The sequence below is a fragment of the Xenopus laevis genome, chromosome 1S, assembly GCF_017654675.1.
Source record: "Xenopus laevis strain J_2021 chromosome 1S, Xenopus_laevis_v10.1, whole genome shotgun sequence".
Taxonomy (NCBI): Eukaryota; Metazoa; Chordata; class Amphibia; order Anura; family Pipidae; genus Xenopus; species Xenopus laevis.
Genome location: NC_054372.1, coordinates 41,868,297 through 41,892,162, shown reverse-complemented (window position 1 = coordinate 41,892,162; position 23,866 = coordinate 41,868,297). Strand labels below are relative to the sequence as shown.

The 23,866-nt window shown below is 38.1% G+C and overlaps 1 protein-coding gene across 5 annotated transcripts in view; it reads left to right on the top strand.

Annotated features, from left to right (window-relative positions):
* Positions 1-23,866, top strand: part of LOC108706643 (rap guanine nucleotide exchange factor 2) — a 211,349-nt gene that overhangs the window by 25,731 nt on the left and 161,752 nt on the right. The gene's annotated exons all lie outside the window — the stretch shown is intronic.

The following is a 23,866-nucleotide window of genomic DNA, read 5'->3' as shown; positions in this document are numbered from 1 at the left end:
TAATTTTTAGGGATGGTTCGGGATTCGGCCTGGATTCTGTCTTTTTCAGTAGGATTCGGATTCGGCCTCATTCTATTGGCCAAACCGAATCCAAATCCACATATGCAAATTAGGGATGGGGAAGGAAATCACATGACTTTTTGTCACTAAACAAGGAAGTAAAACATGTTTTCCTCTTCCCACCCCTAATTTACATATGAAAATTAGGATTCGGTTCGGTATTCGGTGAAATCTTTCATGAAGGATTCAGGGGTTCGGCCGAATCCAAAATAGTGGATTTAGTGCATCCCTAATAACTTTTAAGTTACAGTTGCATTATTTTATTAGTTTTAGCTTAATGAATGAGGCATTATTAGCAACTTGAGTGAATAAATTATAAAAATGTAAAGGAAAAGTAAAGCCTCCCAGTCAATTTTTTAGGTTTAGACAGTTAACCTAAAATAATAAAACATACTTTTTAAACAAATCCCTATATTATGTAAAATAGTATTTTTTTTTTTTTTTCGTATTTAAACCCTTACATCTTGTTACTGAAGTGGGATTGCACAAAAGCACTGCCTATCTTGTTGGCACTGTATAAATAAATGATGATGATGAAGATCCCAAAAAAATTATGTATAATTTTCCTAGGTAAAATAACCCCCTGCCCCGGAAATTCCAATTTAATGGCTGACTGAAAGGTTTAGTAAGAGCCAAAGACAAATTCAGAAAACATGTCGTTAAAATGTTGTGCAAAATCTGAAAACTGTCTGTTTAAAAGACAAATTCACAAAAGTGGAAAAAGAGGGCTGTGAATTTGGTGGGAAATCCAGCATTTTTATCTCTTTTTATTTTGTCTCAATATCACCACTTTTGTGAATTCGCCCCCCCCCTGTGTTTTTGATGTAGTAGGATTGTTATCCACTATAGAACATCACAATGAATATTTAACCTCATGCAGATTTGGGCTGAAGAATGCCATTGTAGTAGGGTCACTCATGGGCCAAAGGGCAGCTGATTTATCCACTGTTTTATCACTCTAATAATCATCTTAATGATTTGTTCAGTGTAAAAATAAAAACTGTGTAAATAGATAGGCTGTGCAAAATAAAAAAAAATGTTTCTAATATAGTTAGTTAGCCAAAAATGTAATGTATAAAGGCTGGAGTGACTGGATGTCTAACATAATAGGTAGAACACTATTTCCTGCTTTTCAGCTCTCTTGGTTTACATTGACCGGTTACCCTGGTTACCAAGCAGTAACCAATCAGAGACTTGAAGGGGGGCCACATGGGTCATATCTGTTGCTTTTGAATCTGAGATGAATGCTGATGATCAGTTGCAAACTCACTGAACAGTTGTGGCCCCCCTTCAAGTCACTGACTAGCTCAGAGTTATAGAAATGAAAAGCAGGAAATAGTGTTCTGGCTATTATGTTAGACATCCAGTCACTCCAGCCTTTATACATTACATTTTTAGGTAACTAACTATATTAGAAACATGTTTTATTTTGCACAGCCTATCTATTTACACAGTTTTTATTTTCACACTGAACTGTTCCTTTAAGGACTTTGGTACATGTGGTACCTTCCTGAAAGCATTTGTCACCAACCAAGAGAGTACCCCTACACTTTCATGAGATATTCCTTATTAAATCAATTCATGTACTCTCTAGAGTTTTTAGAATTCCAATTTTTGCCAACGACAAGTCGGATTTTGTATGAATTCATCAGATAAACCTGTATACAGCAAGAGCTTAGTTTTACATACCCTCATCTTAAGTTTTCCCTCATTTGTGGTCCCACCAACATACAAGATTTTACATTTCCCAGATTTTACACCATCTTTTTTTCTGGTCCCATGAACATGAAGTACATGAACATTTACAGAGTGATAAAAATGGGCTTTTAATCAAACTAATTATGTTGCATTGTGACAAATCAGGTTATAATAACTGCAGAAATAGACTTAAAGTATCTTAACCTCTGCTGTTCCCTGTAGCAGAGGTTTGTGTTTAAGCTATAATTTGCTTTTTAACTAAACCCCTGACTTCAGTCTAAGATTTTAATTAGTATAACCTTTACAAAATACCATCACTCTGTGTACAGAATGTCTTTGGTTCCTGTGTGTGTAACGTTGTTTAGTGGGAAGGCTAATTCCGATTCATTGTTGTACTCATAAATCACATGCTTAAAACATTTAAGGCATGTACCACAAGCTTTTCAAATACACTCCATTATCTAGAAACCTAGGACCTGCCCCATGATATTGCAAGAGAAAAATGATGCACAAAGCAGCTACCAGTGTTTGTTCTAGAAACAACTCAATAATTATTTTATCGCCCACTGACTGCATAACTTTTGTTGTTCAAACTCTTCCAGTTTTGGATGGCTGTTCCTGTCTAAAAACTGTAATCATTGTATGCTGCACAACTGCATTGTATTCTGCACCCCCGCCCCCAGTAGCTTTATATAAATAAAGTTTCAAATACATACAATAATAAAATAAAATAATATACATGCAAATACATATAAAACATTCATTTTTTGTTTAAGTAAATATTGCCCTTTTACATCTCTTGCCTTGAGCCACCATTTCGTGATGGTCTGTGTGCTGTCTCAGAGATCACCTGACCAGAAATACTACAAATCTATCTGTAACAGGAAGAAGAGACACAACTCTGTCTGTTAATTGGCTCATGTGACCTAACAAGTATGGTTTGCTGGTATGTTTGTGTGCACCGTGAATCATACGATCCCAGGGGGCGGCCCTTATTTTTTAAAATGGCAATCTTCTATTTATGATTACCCAATGGCACATACTACTAGAAACATATATTATTATGATAATGGTTTATTTAAATGAAGCAGGGTTTTACATATGAGCAGTTTTATGGAATCTTTTTATAGAGACCTACATTGTTCGGGGGGGGGTTATATTTTTCCTTTAAAGGACCATCAATCTATCTGTGCTTTTCTGCTTATTTTAAATTGTTTGCATGTACACCTGATTGTACACTGCTGTTACGGTATATCATTCATTATGCACAAAGTGCAGTATAGGGTTAGAAGGGTTGTTACAATGATGGTAATTAATTACTCCACAGGGCAACAGACTAGAAAATGTACCAAGACAATAGAAGAATAAACAATAGCATTTATTACAGTGTGGCCCACAGGAGAATACTTTTAAAAGATTAGCTCATTAAATAATGTATGCCTACTAATATATGGGAATTGCCAGAGAAAGGAAAGGTCAATCAGTCTAAGGCAGTGTAACAGACTGAAATATAAGTTTTATTGTAGGAATATTCTGTTATATTAATGGAGCTATTTGCATTTGATCATGCGTCCTGGATCCCTAATTCTATGTTAAATGCCTTACTGAAGTTTCAACATAAATGTAAGTACCTTGCCAAAGTTAACGAAATGGGTTTATAGCTGGGGGCAGATTTATCAAAGGTCGAAGTGAAAATTCAAATAAAAAAAAAAAACAAACGAATTTCGAGCTAATTTTTGTGTACTTTGACTAGGGAATAGTACAAATTTGATATGAATTTGAAAAAAATAGAAAATTTGAATTTCGAAATTTATGATGTACTGTCTCCTTAAAAATTCAACTTCGACCATTCGTCCTCGAAAACATGCCGATTTGTTGTTTTAGCCTATGGGGGGGACCTCCTAGAATTGGCGCACTTTGAAAAATCTAAGTTTTTTTGGGGAAAAACTTTGAAACGTATGATTCGAATGCGATGTTACTTAGATTCGTACTACTCGAATTAGATCGAAAACTGACCTTTTCATCCAAAAAAAAAAAACTTCGATTCAATTTTGGTTGGTCTTTTTGAATCCGACTTTCAAATTTCTTCGAAATCGAAATTCGACCCTTGATAAATCTGCCTGTTGTTGGAGACACAGCATGTGCTTAGGAAGCCATTTTATCTGACTCCATAGTATTTGCATACCTTTACTATTTGGTGGGATACCTTCGCAGGGTATGTTTAGTAAAGAGGTACAATATAAATGGAATTCATTCTTGGAAAGAATGAATGTTAAATTGAAGTATTATGTGAGCAGCTGACTTGTGCTATCGTTATCTATTCAAATGCTGGGATTCCTTTTCTGGCTACTGATGTTTTATCGTTCATTATTTTGAGCATCCAGTCTCTCCAGATTGGCAGATTTCAGTCATTGTTCTGAATGCTGAGTACACTTGCCACGAGAAGTGAACCACCTCAGAGCTTGGACGCGTTTTCTATTTTGGAAGCTGTGTGATTTTTAAACAATAGAGCTCAAAGCAGAGCCAAACAATAGGATCATAAATACCAGATCTGCTTTGCTGCATTCCTTTGTCTATTATATATTAAAAATGTAAAGCCATAAAATATTTTAATTGACACAATGAAAAGAATAGGGATTATATTTGTACTGCCGATCCTCTCTATTAATGCAACACCATGTTAGTCCTTTGGTAGGATTGAAACTAAAGCCAACTTTCATTAAAGGAAAACTTTACCCCCAAAATAAATATTAAAGCAACAGTTTATATCGTATTAAGTGGGATATTAAAGAATATTACCAAACTGATATATATATTTAAGTAAATATTGCCCTTATACATCTCTTGCCTTGATGGTCTTGTGATGGTCTTTGTGCTGCCTCAGAGATCACCTGACCAGAAATACTACAGCTCTAAATGTAACAGGAAGAAGTGTGGAAGCAAAAGACAGAACTGTCTGTTAATTGGTCCATTTGACCTAACATGTATGGTTTGTGTGCACCGTGAATCCTACGATCCCAGGGGGCGGCCCTTATTTTTTAAAATGTAAATTTTCTATTTAGGATTACCCAATGGCAAATACTACTAAAAAAGTATATTATTATGAAAATGGTGTATTTACATGAAGCAGGATTTTACACATGAGCTGTTTTATGGAATTTCTTTTTATAGAGATCTACATTGTTCGGGGGGTATAGTTTTCCTTTAACTAGCAAACTCAGTATCAAGAGATATCATTTAAAGTGCCTTCAGTTTGCTCTGCTAGTAAGGGTTGGGGCAGACGAGCAGATTTGGGGAGATTTAGTCGCCTGGCGACAATCTCCCCGAACTGCCTTCCGTATGCCTTCTGTATGCTTGAATAAAGAATCGCCTGCGCTAATGCACTCGTGTTGATTCGATTTCCGAAGTTGCCTCACGAGGAAACTTCGGGCGACTTTAGAAACCGAAACACCGCGAGTGTATTAGCGCAGGCGATTCTTCATTCAAGCATACAAAAGGCAGTTCGGGGAGATTGTCGTCACGCAGAAGAGGCGATTAGTCGCCAGGCGACTAAACCTCCCGAATCTGCTCGTCTGCCCCAACCCTAATTGAGAATGAGAAGAGGTTATTGTCTGATGCCAGTAAAACAGACATGTTCTAGTTAGAAAAGTTCACCTGGACAGCCCTATCTTGCTTTCTGTCCATTTAAACAGCCTGGCAGTTGTGGTTGGCTTTCCTTTCAGTGTGTTTGCTGGTAGTTGCTAGATCGTTTCAGCATTACTGGTGCCAGCCATTTCTACTTCAGTCAGCTGAGCCTGCAGTCTCCATGGAGACTGACTGCCTCCTAATCATGTTCCCTCGCTCAGTATGAAGGCCCTCCTTAACAGGAGACTACCACATGACAATGTTAGCCTGTTCTAGCCATTTCATCAACTAGAGAAAAAATGTATCCAGCTCCAGTCGCTTTCCTTCTGTAAAACAATGCTTTCATTTATAGTCAGCTTACCCTTTGCCTAAATCTCCCCAGCGGGGTTTATGTAATAAAACGAAGAAAGAAAAAAATGTAGAGAAAGAAAAATTTGGTTTCAGTGACGTAAGGTTAAAGATTGCTCTGAAACTTTGATTAAAAATGTAGTTAATCAAGTTTCCTGTCACTTATTGTATGTGAAGCTCCTGTTACTTATTAAGGTACAGTTAGTTTATTATTTCATTCTCTTTTGTTTTTGTCGCTGACCAGTTAGCCGAACGCGTGTGTGTGTATTTTATTATAATAATAATAATAATATGCTATTGCCATACTAAAATCTACAAGTAGTGTAAATATTGGTAAATAGTAGAACCCCCATTTTACATCCCCTGATTTTAAGTTTTCCCTGATTTTACATTGTTGTTTTCTGGTCCCACCTATAGATTATGCATCATACAGTTCCCTGATTTTACATTTTCCTGGATTTTATATAAATTTTTTCTGGTCCCCTGAAAAACGTAAAATGGGGGTTCTACTGCATATAGTTTATATATGTGAGTGTATCGATAGGCCAGTATACTGGGGTTCATTTGGAGTGGTTGCACTTGATGGACTTAACTATGTAAATTTAGAAATATATCTATATTGTAAATTATTATATATATATATATTTTTTTTTTTTTCTATTTATTTTTTTAAAAAGCTAAAATAATATGCTTGGGCTGAAAGTAAACATTTTCTTGATCATTTCTAAAACTATACTCACCCAGTCACAAACATTTCCAAATATTTACAACTCCACATAATCTAACTCCATCGCAAACCCTCCTATTTGTGCTTTTGTTATCTTCCTACTTAGACTTAGGGGCCAGGACCCTCATTCCTCCTGTACAGATGCTACTAAATCTTTATAACTATAAATTTTCAATTATTGCAGTTTGTCCTTTTTGTTCCAGTATGGTAACCCATCTGGAAACTTGTTATCCTGAAAGCTTTGAATTATGGGAAGGCCATCTTTCAAAGCCGATTAAAATTAAGGAAAGATCTCTTATCTGGAAACCCTCATGTTACAAATAATACATCCTATATTTACATTTTTCCAAGATTTTGCATTTCTTTTGCATGGGCCCATATCACTTTCTCTTCTCAGTCTCTTGCTAACTTTCTAGTAGTGTGCTATACCAGAACTAAAGCACTAACACACAATAGCAATGAGGACTAGGTTTCTTGGGGAAGGTCCTGGACCCGTGTAATATCTTACACTTTAGTTACCAACATGCTTATGACTCAAGCAAATAGGCCAGTCAGCTATTTAAGTGGGAGATCAATGAGGATTAATCACCTATGATTGCGACGGCAAGGTCAGTACTTTTGTAGTAGGTTAATTTTCAAGAGTTTTGCTACCAATCTATGAGCTTTTACCACATGGGAGACTTAACTTGTATTCTGCCATTACCCTACCACTAAAGGCAAAAGCCCATGATGATAGCAAGGCATAGTCAGGTGAGAGAAAGGGGAAGGAGGAGAGGTCAAAACTACAACCAAAAAAGAGAGACCTAAGAGGGTAGTTCAGTATTCAATATATAGTGGAATAGAAGGAAATAAAAATGCAGGAGAGAACACGATAATAGAAGAGGAAGGCATGGGAGAGAAGAGGAGAACAGAAGAGAAAATGGAAGGGAAATAAAGTAAAAAGCATAATGGGAAAGTAAAAGAATCCACCCTTTTCTTTTGCCCATGGAATAAGCTGTAACAACTCTTGTATACATACATAGCACATATGTGTTTGGGTTCTGTTTTTTACATAGTTAAGATTATCCTAACCTCGTTTAAAAAGCAAATAGGAGAACCGACACCCAAGCCATGTTTTGCACAGTCCCATAAACCCTGTAATGTGACATTGTTACATTCTTGTTAGAAGAGACTTGAGGAGATTGTAAGTAATTTAAGTAGTTTCTTTAAAAAGGTTGGTACAATGCAGGGGAGAAGAGAAACAACAGTTCTTTAGGATGCTTTAAATATTGTCTTTATTTGAAAAAGCGGGAAGCCCCTACTAGGGGGCTCCATAAACTGTGCTCCAGTAACATTCTATTTAGCAGAATGGTTATGGACTGACCTGCTCTCAGAGGCTAGTACTCGGCTATTGTCCAGAGTGTTTTTATCTAGAAAGGAATCTGAAGTGCCCATGTGAATTAGACCAAAAGAAAGATTTTTTTCTCTTTTCCATTCATGATTTAATGCTATTCAAAGATGGAGGTGCATTCAGATTGATAAAAACCCTATAGAAACAAAAAGATTATTAAAGGGTGGGCTCCTTGTGGTAGGAAAGTATAAAAGATGGTATCTGACTATGCCGATCTGCAATTGGATTTATGGGGAAATAAAAGGCAGGAGAATTAAGATGATATTTGCTATATTGTATTACATGTAACAGTCATGTTTTATGATTGTCTGTGCATGTGTGGCCCTTTACCACAATGGATTAGCATAGATTTCTGTGTGTTTCTGTCATCAGACTTTACTAAGTAATAAATACTGTATTGCTAAAAAATTCTCAAGACCTTTCAGCAGCAGCAGCAGCACTCCTGATATAGAATAAAGCCATTCTGCAGCTGCGAGATATCGTACCTAAAGGGTTCCGAAATCTCAGGTGCGGGTAGCTTTTGCTTAAAGTAATCAAGCAAGCAAACATATCTGGTTGGAAGTGGCTCTTTAAAAAACATTGGTTTTTATTTCTGACTTCACGCACCTCAGTTAATGTTCTGCAGCACAACTACTTAGCCCAATTTATTGGTTTACTATAGTGCACTAGACAAAGGCGACCTTTACTCTGTTATCTACAAGGAGCCCAGGACCAGGTTGCTATAGAATTGTTTCTTTAACTTTGATTTCTATGCAATAGATTTACTTTAAAGGAGGCCATACATGGGCAGATTCAATCTGCCGATTAGAGTCCTTTAGGGACCGCTTCGTTTTCTGAAGTCCCCCAAAGTTTCCTCATGAGGCAACTTCGGGCGACTTTGGAAACGAAGCGATCCGAGTGCCATCGGGCCTGCCGACTAATCTCCCTGAATCTGACCGTGTGTCTGTGCCCTTAGACTGAGTCTTCCCCTGTATGGGGCCCTTTCTGTTTGAAATCTGGCCAATAATTGGCCAGATATCAATTGAGCAGGTTTGATTTTCATGTCAGATCAAGGACTGCATTGGCTCGTTGATACAGTCCTCGTCCTGACAGCCCCTATTATGTTTGTTGTAATCCAACTTTTTGTCCCTAGGATTTAACCAATATTCGCCACCATTGGTGGGCATATCGGGGGGGGGGGGGGAATACTCATGTTTGTCAACCTTGCCAAATGAGTGGTTCCTATAATGTATGGCCACTTTAAGAGAGGGAAAACGTTGTGCTGAACATTGCCTAAAAATTCAGTTTGCTGTCCCTTTTCTCATGGTCATGAATAATGCACATCCCATAAGACAGACCTGTTCTGCCTGGCTTTCAGTATGTATTATTCAGTATCATGTCTCACTAGTAAGAGCTCTGTTTTTACATTATCCCTATGTTCTCAGGGTTTCTCTGGCTGATTGCAGTAGGGGTTTTTGTGCATTTCACAACAGCTATTTGAAATGTTATTCTTTTTCAAGGTTTTATTTAAAAGAAAAATGTTGTAATTCCAGTGTAGCCCCAATAGGGTGTGGTAAAAAACGATCGCCCTCAGTTGGTTCCTCATTTGATATCTTCACTAGCAAAATGCACTATACACCTGAATGGTTGCATCAGTACTGCTATCACATTTTTGGGTAAAACACAGATAAAACCTCTGGCTTTTATAATCTCCAAGCATTACCAAAAACGATGGTCTATTCCTGTGTCTATTCCTATGTCGCTCATTTCAGCCACCTTTGAGATGTGTTTAATATATTCTGTATGTTATTATTTATGTAAAAATACATGAGTGTGTCTGGTGAAATGTCCTGTAAAAATCTGTTCTGCATTATCCTGGGCTGGGGCATGTTATTACTCTTTATAGTTCTACATCTCTAGGACTTTTTATTTTAAGTAGGCTAAATGAAATAATAATCTGCTGTATATAGTTGATAAGCCTTCCATGTATCTTCATGGTTGTTTTTAACATACAGATCATGCCCCTGACAAGGCTCTGACATGGGCTATTGTTATTGAGCCTATTGGCATGGTATGTCTATTGTGTGACCTACACCTGCCAAGTGGGTTCTTGTGGTTGTAGTTGAGCTACAGCTTTAGGGCGGTGGCTGAAAGGGAGATTTTCCACCGCAACTGCCTTTAAGTTGTAGCTCGGCTCCCGAAAAATGCATCTCCATTGGAAATAGCTGAAATTGCTGGCGGTAAAACATTGATTCGTTCCTCCAAAGTAGTCCGAAATTGCCTTGGGAGGAAACTTCAGGCGACTTTGCGATATGTAGGTTTTACCATCAGTGATTTCAGTTATTTCCAATAGAGACACATTTTCGTCCGACAAATCTCTCCATTGGCCACTGTCCTTAAGAATGTAGGTTGGACATCCCTGGTATCAGAAAGTATCCGTTCTTTGGTATCTCCTCTTGAACGTTAGTTTTGCCATTCATTAGCATAATTTTACTGTAGTGATTATGTGCTGTAGGCAACACACTTGCCAATCAGCCTTGTCTGTTGGTTATCCATTTACTCGGCAATTTGTCCTTGTTTGTGTATGGTTGCTTGCATTTTTTCCCTTTATTAGACCAACTCCTACCTCCAGAAAACATGAAATAAATCAGGCTGCCCTAAGCATCTTCCTTTGTTTTTCTGACAAAGAAATTAAATCTGATGTTTTGGGTTGGCAATTTTTGCTAACTATGAGCCAGCACAAAGATGTTATGTTTGGCATAAATGCTTGAGGTCAAAAACTCTTGTGACCCAGCACACCCACACAAGCGTTCCGACTGCTTTCAGGAGGAAAGGGGATGTCAATGATTTGAATGATTTATTTGACGTGTCACAACTGTGCTCCCTGTTTCAATGAGATCATCTCACTAAATGGGAATGCTTTTTTTTCTTTTTTGGATAGGAAATCACTGTAAATAAGTTATTTAACACAAGCCGGGCAATTTAGTGTCAAAATACTGAACTATGGTGAAAAAGATTTCCTTCATTCCCCTCTTAATCATCAAGAATGTTTGTACAAGAACAATATAACATGATCATAATAAATTCCAGAAGACATCAGGAAAAAACTGTAGAAATTTATCTTGAAAGGGTTACAGATCTATTTGTAGGGCTCTGGGACTCCATCCAACCACAGTAAGAGCCATTATCTACAAACGGAGAAGAATTGGAAAAGTGGTAAATTTTTAACGGTGCACCAGAAGACAGGTTACTTTCATACAGAATAATGACTTCCAGTGCTCTGCAAAATTTCATGGCTTTATTTTGTGCCTGCTGTAGCTTTAAAAATACAGCCATTTCTGTAATTTCCTAGATTTCATTAATTTGAATCAAAATGTAAGATTAGAATTTACCACAGAAAACTTCACCCATGTTTAATGCTATAGGATTTTTATAATTAATGGAGTTCACCATTTGACAAATATGCTTTTAAAATCCCATAGGAATGACTAGAAAGTGAGTGAGTTTTATTGTGGGCAGTTCTAAAGTCACACTTTAATAAATCTGCCTAAACTTTTATTTTTTTATTTTTTATCTGGTTTTGGACATACAGTACATCACCAATGTTAATTTTTTTCCAGTTCTTTTCTCTTTTGTATTTTTCTTAAGGCTTTTCTAAATGTTATGTTTTATAAATGTATAGGTTATATACAGTCATATAAAAAAGCTTGGAAACCCCTCTGAATTCTTTAGGTTATCATGCCTTATGTGACATAACGTTTATTGGATTAACAGAAAATATTCACTATGCATCATAAAATTAGACAGGTGCATACATTTGGGCACCCCAACAGAGATATTACATCAATACTTGAATTGAGCCTCCTCCCCATATGCTCCTGTATTTTTCTTGTCCTGCCAGACCTGGGTTTTACAGCAACTGTGCCTGTGGCCTTCCATTTCCTGTATCCATTCCTTACAGTTGAAACTGACAGTTTAAACCTCTGAGATAGCTTTTTGTAGCCTTCCCATAAACCATGATACTGAACAATCTTTGTTTTCAGATCTTTTGAGAGTTGCTTTAAAGGAACCCATGCTGTCACTCTTCAGAGGAGAGTCAAACTGAAGCACAACTTGCAATTGGCCACCTTAAATACCTTTTCTCATGATTGGACACACCTGCCTATGAAGTTCAACGCTTGTGTTGCCAGTAACCAGTATTGAGCAGTAACATGCAATCAAATTAACAAAATTACAAGGGTACCCACATGTTTGCACAGCCAGTTTTTCACATTTGATTTAATTCCATAGAACTGAATATTGCTTCACTAAAAATCTTGGTTCAGAAAACACCCCCAGTACTCAGATGTTCCTGGCAAATGAAAAACATACCACGGTTATCTTTTTTGTTGAAAGTGGAGTAAATTATTATGCAGGCTGAGAAGGGTTCCCAAACTTTTTCATATGACTGTAAAATGATCAGTAAGCTGGATCTACCACTCTTAAACTGTTATAGTTTGATACTTTTACTGCTACATTGCTCTGTTGCAGAGCCACTGTTACAGTTTAAACTCAATGAAATAAAATAAATGAATTTTCACTAACGTTTGACCCTTGATAAATCTGCCCCATAGTGTGCAATTATGCACTTCTGCTTCATTCTTCTATTTGATTAACAGAAATGTGGTCGTGTAGACCGCATGATGGGCTGAAATATCCTTAGTTAATTCATGCAGTTCTCCTTAACTACCAGTTAATTTTTGCACGTTTTCCACCTGTCAAGTGGATATTATTTCTCCTTTTTCATCTTATCAGCTGAGATCTTGCTTCCCATCTCTGTGGTGTTTTATGCTCAGTGAAGGAGTTCCTTATGTGTTAATGTCTCAGAAGAATAAACTTTTCCTCATGAATGGGTCTTAAAAAACTGCTGCTGTGTTCTGATAGAGAGGCATCTCTGTGAACATTGCTAAGCCCCTCTTGGTAATTAAAAAAGAAATAAAAGATGGTGCAGCGTGTATTGTACCTTTCTGGGACATCTGTGACATCTAGTTTCAAACTGATTATATGACATACATTCTGGTATAGAGATGGTCAACCTATGTCCCTTCAACATTTTCGTAATAGCACGAACTAGAAACCTGCATTCTACAATTGTTTTTGACAGTTCTAGTTCAACAAAAGTTCAACAAAACTTGGAAAAACCACAGGTTTATGACCCAGGGTCTACAGCCTCAGGCAGCCAGGAGGCCTGACTTTGTAGTGACTTTGTTTAGATATGCCTGTTCAAGTATTAGAAAAACCCTTAAGTTAATGTGGCATACACGTAGAGATCCGCTCGTTTGGCTCCCCCGTTATGCCCACATTGAGGGCCCAACGATTGGGTCATAATGCTGCCAATACGGGCAGTTGGATCGCGGGACTGCATCTACGAACAGATGCGGCCGCGATCCGACTGGATTTTTAACCCTGCCCGATCGACAAACTAACTTTTGGGCGAGATATCGATTGGGAAGCCCATCAGAGGGCCAGACGAACGGGCCAATAAACTGCCGACTCGGTCTATCGGCAGCTTTTATCGGCCTGTGCATGGTCAGCTTTAGAATGTAGCAAATGGTGCAAACTTTTGTTCTTGCCTAATTTTGTTATGATTTTATAGGGGCATTACATTGGCACAAGAAACAAACAGTAGGTACATTTGGTTTTGTATTTTTGCATAAGCAGCCTTTACTATATTCTGTTGCTGAATTCTGTTCCATCCAAGCATTTGATCCTTTGACTTGTGTGAAAGAGATGTTTAAGGGATTCTGTCATGATTTTAAGGGCTAGTCCACACGGGGAGATCGGCAGGCGTTTGCGGTCGCGGCGACAAAGCGCCGCGCCAGTCGCCGCGACCGGCGCAGGCGACAGTTTTGTATGGGCGCCTATGTAAAAACGCCTGTGCTAACCACACCAGGCGATGCGCTTTTCAAAAGTCGCCTGAAAAAGCCTGGCGAGGCATTTTCAGGCGACTGTTGAAAAGCGCATCGCCTCGTGTGGTTAGCACAGGCGTTTTACATAGGCGCCCATACAAAACTGTCGCCTGCGCCGGTCGCGGCGACTGGCGCTGCGCTTTGTCGCCGCGACCGCAAACGCCTGCCGATCTCCCCGTGTGGAATAGCCCTTATGGTGTAGTATTGATTTCTAAATTACACTGTTTACACTGCAAACAATTCATTCTACCATGAAAAATGTCATTCCTGAACCAACAAGTATATATTTTTTTTAGTTGTAATATTGTTGTGTAGGCAGCCATATCGGGTAATTTTGCCTGGTCATGTGCTTTCAGAAAGAGCCAGTGCTACACTATGGAACTGCTACTGGTTCTCTTACTCAATGTAGCTGAAGGAGTCGCAGTGGGACATGGATTTTTGAATTTTTTTGAATTGAGTGCTGTTTTTATACCTACCAGGGAGCTCTGGTTACTTTCCCATTGTTCTGTGGATAGGCTGCTGGGGGGGGCACTATCACTCCAACTTGCAGAGCAGCAGTAAAGAGTGATTGAAGTTTATGAGAGCAGAAGTCACATGGCTGGGGGCAGTGGGAAATTGACAATATGTCTTGCCCCATGTCAGATTTCAAAATAAAATATAAAGAAATCAGTTTGTGCTTTTGAAAAATGGATTTTAGTGCAGCACTATTGGCTTCCATAGATTAAAAATAAACTATGTTGGAAATGCATTGCATCTTATGAACAACAGAAGTACTTTAGATGGTTTTGTAGCCTCTATGGCCAGCAGTTTTCAGTGTAATGGAGGAAGCCATTTGATGAGGTCTTTACCCTGGTATGTCTTTGCACAAAGCTATTGGATTTGCTGTTCCTTTATTAAAAAGTTACCCCTAAAGCTATGATAAAATGAAAGCTTTGCTGGTTGCCTTGCCTTTCCTACGGGTTTATGAGCATCAAGGCTGGGTCTGCACTAATTTGTACACTGTCCAATATTCTGAACTTGGTGTCTGTCACCCATGTCTGCTCTACAAAAGTCAAGTATTTCTGAGAATCTCCACAAAACTTGACGTTTAAGGCACAGGTATGCCACTTTCTTTTATTAAAGTGGACCTGTCACCCAAACACAAAAATCTGTATAATAAAAGCCCTTTTCAAATTAAACATGAAATCCAATATAATTTTTTTATTAAAGCATTCATAGCTGTCGTAAGCTCATTTAAAAATTTCAGCTGTCAATCAAGTATTGTCTGCCCTTCCTCTATGCTATGGGCATAGAGGCGGGGCAGACAATTACTTTCACTTTCCATTCAGCACTTCCTACATGTCACTGCTCTCCACACATTCCCCTGTTCTCTTCACCATTTAATTGTGTAACCAGTGCATGGGGATGGACATCAGGTCCCCCATTCTGGTGCACAAACAAGATTCTGAGATGATACAAGACTTGCCTTAATAACAGTGTCCACAAAATGGCTCCTGCCTGTTTGCTATAATTATGAATTCCCACACTAAAGGAAACAAGATTCAAATAATTTATATTGTGTAATTAAAGTTTATTTTGCTTGACTAATGTGATAAAATAGGATTTTGAATAATTTTTTTGGGTGACAGGTCCCCTTTAAACCCCAATTACCATCTAAACAAAGGCAAATAAATCTGTAATAGACGCACCACATTTTTCATTTCAGGTTTCTTTATTAGACTTCTGAGCACTAAACTGATGTACAGGTCATTTTATGCAGAGCTGAAATTTCTCCGATTTAATCCAAGAGCTAATAAAAATGATTTGTTTAATATCCACTGGATCTGAGTTCTGTGTAGACACAATGAACTGGTGCTCTCCTATAGTCATATCCTAGTAATAACTGGAAACAGCTGCATCCTTTTGCTAGATGCACAAAAAAATCCTCCCTATTGTTGAGGCCAGGTTAATGGTGTGCTAAGAAAAGACCCCATTCAAATACTACAGGAGATGCAAAGAGATTCCATACCCTTGAGTAGTGGAGAAAACACCCAAAGGCTCATATGGTTTTGAAGGTTGTACATTGTCTGACAAGAATAAAGACTTTTCTGAGCAGCTGAATTTTTAGTATACTTGATCGATTTTCAATTGTAAGTTCATTGCTATACCATGTTTTGCAAAGTTATTGTGCATAGTGACTAATTTCTCCATGCCAAAAAATAGCTTTTTAATAAATCTCGGCTCTTATTGCCTCTGTCACATATTATAGTGGCTTGCTTTTCATTGAGAACTTTTATAACTTGTGAGCTTCCAACTCAATTTTCCAAAAACTAATGAAAGATGCAGTGTACCTCTTGTTTACCATGAGTTTAGTAAATGGGGCTTGTGCTGAGCATACTCTTAGGGTCTGGCCACACGGGCAGATTTGGCGAGATTAGTCGCCAGGCGACAAATCTACTTTTCTTCTCGGCGACTAATCTCCCTGATCTGCCTACCCCTGCCTTCCGCCGGCTAAATTGAAAACCGATTGAGGGCAGGCACACAGAGGACTTTGTTTTCTGAAGTTGCCCGTAATTTCCTCATGTGCAAACTTCGGAAAACGAAGCGCTCTGTGTGCCTGCCCCCAGGCGATTTACATTTTACCTGACAGAAGGCAGATCGGGGAGATTACTTGCCACAAAGAAGAGGAGATTTGTCGCCTGGCGACTAATCTCCCCGAATCTGCCCGTGTGGCCAGACCCTCAGCCTATTGTTTTAATCATGAAAAACATTTTGTTATTTCTTGAGCTAAACTGAGAAAATTAAGTTGAAGCCACTCCATATTTGCTACTTGCAAGGTAGATAATTTGATTGCCAGTGTAAAGATAACCTCCCCTGCATACCGTAATAAACTACTGCTAACAAAACGGTCACATGAAAGGTGAAGGGAACAAAGTTGCGTACTGTTAATCTAATCTATGGTACAAATACCAAACATGGAGTAGCTGTATTTTCCCTTTACATTTGAAAATATCAGAGCCAGCGAAATAACATCAACTGAAAGCAACTAAATCATTGTCTAGTCCTCAACCACATTCAAATGTAAAAAGATTTGGGGAGCAATAGAAGCATGAAAAATGTTCATAGGGGGTACCAAATAGAAAATATGATGCCTATTTAGTGGCCCCTATGTGGATTGTCAGCCTACAGGAGGCTTTGTTTGGCAATAGATCTGTTTTTATGCAACTAAAACTTACCTCAAAGGAGGGAATTGAAAAATTAGCACCTAGTTTGAGGCCACTGGGAGCAACATCCAAGGGGTTGTTGTTGCTCACTGGCCACTGGTTGGGGACAACTGGTTTAGACATTATTTAGAGCACCACTACTAGCTCAAACTGGTGTGGACAATCCAAGGAATCAAATGTTCAATAATGCATCATGGTTTACTTGCCGGAATTGTTTTTCTGTCTTTGACAATTTCTTGGATTTTTTTTTTAAATCCTTTCACCTTGTTGAAATTTCCTTTCCTTCATGTTGTTAGTGAGTTATTGGTCTGGATTTGGCCATCTGACCATCAAGTTCACTTGTCGAAAGAGGTGCAAACATTATGTTTACCGAGGACTTAAAGGCCCTGTAATATTTTGTATAAAAAAATTTGTACTTAATGAAAAAAGAAACATCAAGACACATTTAACTTTAAATTCGCAAAATCTTTATTAAGAAATAACTTACCGATTCTCCATTTGGGCTCTCAATTACTCCTCCCTGCCTTCTATAGGAGATAGCCAGGGAGGAGAAATCAAGCGCCGCGCAATGGATTGTCGCTCTGTCGATGTTTCTGAAGAGGAGCCTAAGTGGAGAATCGGTAAGTTATTTCTTAATAAAGACTTTGCGAATTGAAAGTTAAATGTGTCTTGGTATTTTTTTTTTTCGTTATGTAGAAACAAATTTTTTTTAAATTGTTTTTTATGTTATTGGTCTTTAAAGGAGAGAATGAGACAAATTGGATTTGTTCATAGTAATCTTGCTCCTTTTTACCACCCCCGGCTGCCAAATATGAGTTTGTTAATATTATTTTTTTTCTAATATAAAGATACTGCCGGCCATATGTACAAGTGCATAGTACTTTACATTCCTCCCATATAAGAGATTTTAATACATTTCACCCAATGGATTGTTTTTAAACCATTTATAGGGGAATGTACAACAGTACATCAGAAATAATTGTCTTTTTTGGTAGCTTTCTATATTTTGGACCATTTTTTGGAAGATAATAATTTATTAACTTTAGCGGGGGTTCCTAGCGCCCTGAAACTGTTACATTGTGATAGATTAGTTGATATATTTCAGCCCTACTGAGCATATTCCCCAAGCTGTTACAGTCAGCTGTTATAATTGATGCATTACAATTACACTTGATACGTAGCTAAGATATTAGACAGCAATTGAAAAGTCATTATTGAGGGGGTATTTTGTCTGAAAGCAACTAACTGAAAACAGAAGTATTTGTTTGAAAAGTTGAACTATCCCTTCAGGTCTAGTGGCCATAAATATAAATATATTTTTTTAAATATGCATTATTCAGGGCAAAAATTAGGATTTAGGACATTTAGGAAAAGAACAGCAATGTAGGACAGGCAGCTTGCTTGTTTCTACTGACCCACACTCTATAGTTTGTTTCATATTTTGAAATTGATCAAGATTTTAAGCACAGAGACATAAACTGTATAGGAAAGTGTAGTGAATTGTTTAAACCTGTATCAGGCCTTTGTGTGGCCCCGGCCCCTGGTGTTTTGTTTAGGTGGTGGCAAGAAGCTTTTCAGTATGTTCTATTCTATAACCACAACATTGTGTGGAAAACAGAACAAAGAGATAGCGATGATACAGTGTATGTCTGGTCGTGCTCTCAGCATGGCCACATTTAATGAGGGATTTTATTTTTAAAGAAAACGAAATATTAAAACTGTTCAGCCAGGTTTTCTATGGAAGAAAAAGGCATGTTCCTCCTGCATTCAATAGGGTCTATTAGGCTGCTGAAAAGGTTTGATACACTGGAGGAAGCAGAGCCCACACACAAAGGGAAATAGAATTACCTGGCAGCTGCTGCATTGTGGGGTACAGAGAACATAAGGTTACTAAATTGTCTAAATTGAGGTAACAGCCTTGTATCTTTTGTCTGTTGTGTTTGCAACAACTATCCTGTTATTAAGGGCAACAGAAAAACTCCTTTATTAACTCTTGAGATGTTAAGCAGAGTTGTTAGCTGTTAAATTCACTTTCTCCTATGTTACACGATATTCGTTTTAGCTACGAAACCTGTACAATCCTGCTCCGTATGATTTATCTGCAGTAGGGATAATGTTGATTTACACAGTCATAATGGATGGTATATAGGAGTATGTTGTATGTAATGTGCACGGTTTCAGCACGTAAAGACGGGAAATGAACCAGAATCCATTGTAATTAAACAAGGCCCTCCATTTGCCTGTGTCTCATATTTACTTCTAAGGAGGAGTTTTTTTCTCTCGCTATATTGCAAGAAATAACAAATATTCTAGATACTGCTTAAAGAGAAACTGTCTGCACATTTTAGTCTTATAAAACCAAGCCTATCTACAAAGAGGCAGTTCCCAATTACCTTGGCTAACATGCATTGATTTGAATGGGTGACTGAAATATGAATAAGAGAGGCCTGAATAGAAAGATGAGCAATACAAAGTAGCAATAACAATACATTTGTAGCCTTACTGTGCATTTGTATACTAGTACAAACCCTAACCCATCATTCACCAATCCGCCCGAGCCCGACTTCCAGCTTCCATTTTAAGGCTCGCGCCGCCCCGGCAATGACATCACAAAAGGGGCGGAACAGGAGGCGCGTCTTTAAAACATGAAGCCGGAAGCCAGCAGTACCAGGTGGTGGGGGGGGGGACAGCAGGAAGAAGAGCTCAACCCGGATCCACCAGCCAACCGCAAATGGAGGTGCGGGGTCAGCCCGAACCCGCCCGACTCGCAGGTAAACCCGCGGGTATCGGGTCTACCCGCACATCACTATTGTATACATTTTTTTTTTTTTTAAGATTGGTCGGTGACCCCAATTTGTAGGCTGGAAAGAGTCAGAAGAAGAAGGCAAATAATTAAGAAAACTATGAACAATTAAAAATGAAGGCCAATTGAAATGTTGCTTAGAATTAGTCATTCTGTGCCATACTATTGATGGATTGAATGTGCTGCTTTTCTCAGCTTTAAAGCTTAATCTAGCTAGTTTCCAACAAACACAGAAATTGTTTTCCTTGGAAAAGCAACATACTTAACATTTCTGGGCAGCTGCATTAGCTAAGAATTTTAAAAGCTATTTTTCCCCCCCCCTTTTACATGACTGCAAGAGTCTAAAGAGGAAGAGAAGCAGGCGATTAATTTAAGTTGCTGGAAGGAACTGCATTCTATTTTTAATCATTTCTCCAAATACCTTTTTAGAATTCTGGCAGCCAATGCTATTATTCTGTTCCTGCCGAACGCAGGCTGTGTACCAATCTTATCTGTGCTCACCATTACTAAGTCATATGTATTACTGGAATTCCTCTGAGCTGTTGGCTACTTATCATTGCCCCACACCAACCAACGTTGGCAGCAATTTTATTTTGGAAAGACTTCGGACTCATTATGCTTTTTGCCTCATGGCCATGAAATAGTGTACAAAAATTGATATTATGCACTGACATTTTTAGAGTGGACCTGTGACCCAGACACAAAAGCTGTATAATACAAGTCCTTTTCAAATTAAAGATGAAATCCAATTTCTATTTTTTATTGAAGCACTCATAGTTGTTGTAAGCTCATTTAAAAATCTCAACTGTCAATCAAATATCGACTGCCCCTCCTCTATGCCTTAGGCATAGAGGTGGGGCAGACAATTACTTTCACTTTCCATTCAGCACTTCCTAGATGTCACTGCTCTCCACACATTCCCCCCGTTCTCTTCACCATTTAATTGTGTAGCCAGTGCATGGGGATGGACATTGGGTCCCCGTTCTGGTGCACAAACAAGATTCTGAGATGATGCAAAGCTTGCCTTAATAACAGTGTCCACAAAATGGCTGCTGCCTGCTTGCTATAATTTTGAAATCACAGACTGAAGGAAACATGATTCAAATAATTAATATAGTGTAATTAAAGTTCATTTTGTTTGACTAATGTGATAAAATAGGATTTTGAATAATCTTTTTGGGTAATGGGTCCCCTTTAAACTGGTAAATGTACTGTATATCTGATTGCAGAAATGGATTGCAAGTATGCCCCCCATAGATAATTACATATTATTATAAACATGTATATTTAGAGTGCCAACAAATTGCGCAGCGCTTTATTCTTTGAAATGTTAGTATTGGGCACTATCATACTGAGCCCTTTAATGAAACGTGTGCTTATATGAAGTGTAGGATCCATTATCCAAACACTTCCGAATTACGGGAAGACCATTACCCATGAACTACATTTTAATCAAATACTGGATAACGCATCTTTCCGTAATTTGGATCTTCATACCTTAAGTCTTCTAGAAAATCATATAAACAATAAATAGACTGGTTTTGCTTTCATTAAGGATTAATTGTGTTTTAGGTTGGATCAAGTACAAGGCAATGCTTTATTATTACAGAAAGAAAGGAAATCCTTTAATTATTTGGATAAAATGGAATCTATGGGAGATAGCGTTTTTCTCTGCATTAATGAAACAATACATTGTACTTCATCTCAGCTAAAGTATACTTAATCCTTATTGGAGGCAAAATAATTCTGTTGCATATATTTAATTTTTAAAAGATTTTTTTAGTAGATCTAAAGTGTGTTTTATCAAATTACAGACAGATCTCTTATCTGGAAGACCTCAGGTACTGAACAGGTCCAATACTTGTGATATATATATGCTGGATTTTGTAATTTCCCATCAGGGAGTATTTCCTGCAGCCAGCTACAGCTGATATGTAATGCCTGAGACTAATACAATTTATGTCAATACAGCAATTAAAAATTCCAAATTATTTCAATAAGTCTCTGTACCAAGTGAGCTGCAGGTAGTGTCCTGCGCGGGTCCATTTTTTAGAACCCGTACCCGCAACCTGCAATCTGCAACCCGCATTCTTACCCGATTCGACCCGATTTGACCCGCAAGTACCTTATCCGTGACCTGCTGACCATGAAGAATCAGGAAGTAGTGTCATTGTAAACTGGAAGTGACATCATTGGAAGTAGGCCTAATCAGAAAAAAGGACCCGCCGACCCCTGTCTGCACCCGGAACTTGTACCCGCAGGGTACCGCAGGTTTTTGCAGGTAATCCGCGGGTACCCGACCCACTACAGGGCTCTAGCTGCAGGCGTCCTTGCTCAGTGCCAGGAGTTGGTTATGGGTGTGAGCAGAAAAAGAGCAAATTAAAGACTGTGGCTGGTACATTCGCTATTTAAGGGGAAAGTATAACACTTTAACATTAACATATGACAGCATAGCTTACCTGATACAGTTCTCTCTATATGAAACTGTGCATATGAATGAAAGCTGCTATGTTGCTTGCCTCAGCATATATATTTTCTGTAGACGCAAACAGAACATCACAATATAGTGAGCAACAATACATTACTTTGTTAGCATTCATGGTGAATGCCTTGGTCTAGGTATGCAGCATTAATGTTCTTATTAGATTAACTCATACTGGGACTAGTGCAAGAAAAACAGAATCTCATAACCTTTGTTGCTTATGTTTGAGGCTGGTGTCTTGTAATGCATTTTTAGACGGGGTGGCACATTTATCAAAGATTGAATCTCAGGAAGGCTGCAAACGATTCAAAATTGATCCCTGGACCTCTCCCATTGACTTAAACAGCAATTTGTCAGTTTTTAGGTGGCGAATAGTTGAATTTGAGTTCTTAAAGGGCCAGAGAATGATAAATCTCAAAAATCGAATTCAATTTTTTTTTAAACTAGAATTGAATTTGAATAACTCCCTAGTCCAATTTGACAGTTTTGACCATAAAAAACCTGAAAATTCAGATTCGAATTGTCAGTCTTGATAAATCTGCCTCTTAAAGTTTTGCAATATTGGGTGGTACAGATTCTTTGGAAATCAAAGGGGACTTCAAGACTTCAACACTTCACAATGGAACAAGGTGAGGGAGGGAAGCATTACACGATTAGCCATAGGAGGTGGAGTTTATGTCAATAAGGGTGGTATATTTACAATTGTGGGTCTAATTGCAAAAGTGCAGTTACTTTTTTTTGTCTTTATTCCTTCCTTCTTTTTTTTTTTTTTAAATACACCAGTCACATGCTTTGTTGTGAAAGCCACAAGTTTCGCATGGTGAAATACTCCTGGGTCATGCATTTTAAGTACAGCTATTTTATTTTTGTGCTGCTGGACTGAAAGTTCACCCTCCACACTTTCTCTGCTTGCCGTTATCTTATTGCCAATTTTCCTCAGTAAGGCTACTGTCATACCTGGATATTTGTCAAGCCACGTAGAGAGTCAAATCTTTATTTTCTTTTTGTTAAAGGGGATCTATCACCCTAAGAAATAACTCCAAATCTTATTTTATGTTAGACAAGTAAAATAAACTTAATTTACACAACATAAATTATTTCAATCTTGTTTCTTTTAGTCTAGAATTCTCAATAACATCAATCAGACAGGCTCCAATTTATGGACACTATTATTAAGACAAGCTTTAGATCTAGCCAAAATCTTCTTTATTCCCCAAAATGAGGTACCTGATGCCCATGTTCTTGCACTGGCTTCAAAATAAGATGTTGAGGAGGGAATGCAGTGAAATCTAGTAAGCGCAGAATGGAAAATGAAATTAATTGCTAGCCCTGCGTCGCCTAAGTCATAGAGGAGGGGCAGGTGATCTATAATTGACAGCTAAAATCTTTAAATGCATTTATAACATGTATGGATGTTTTAATGAAAAAAAAAAGAATTTGGGGGTTATGTGTAATTTGAAAAGGACTTCAGTTTTGCAGCTTTTTATGTCTGGGTGACAGGTCCCCTTTAACATTATGTCCATGCACTATGGGCACCTGAAGCTGGTGCAGAGCAGTTGCACCTTTGTTGCACCTTTGTTGCAGAGCAGTTGCACCTTTGATGG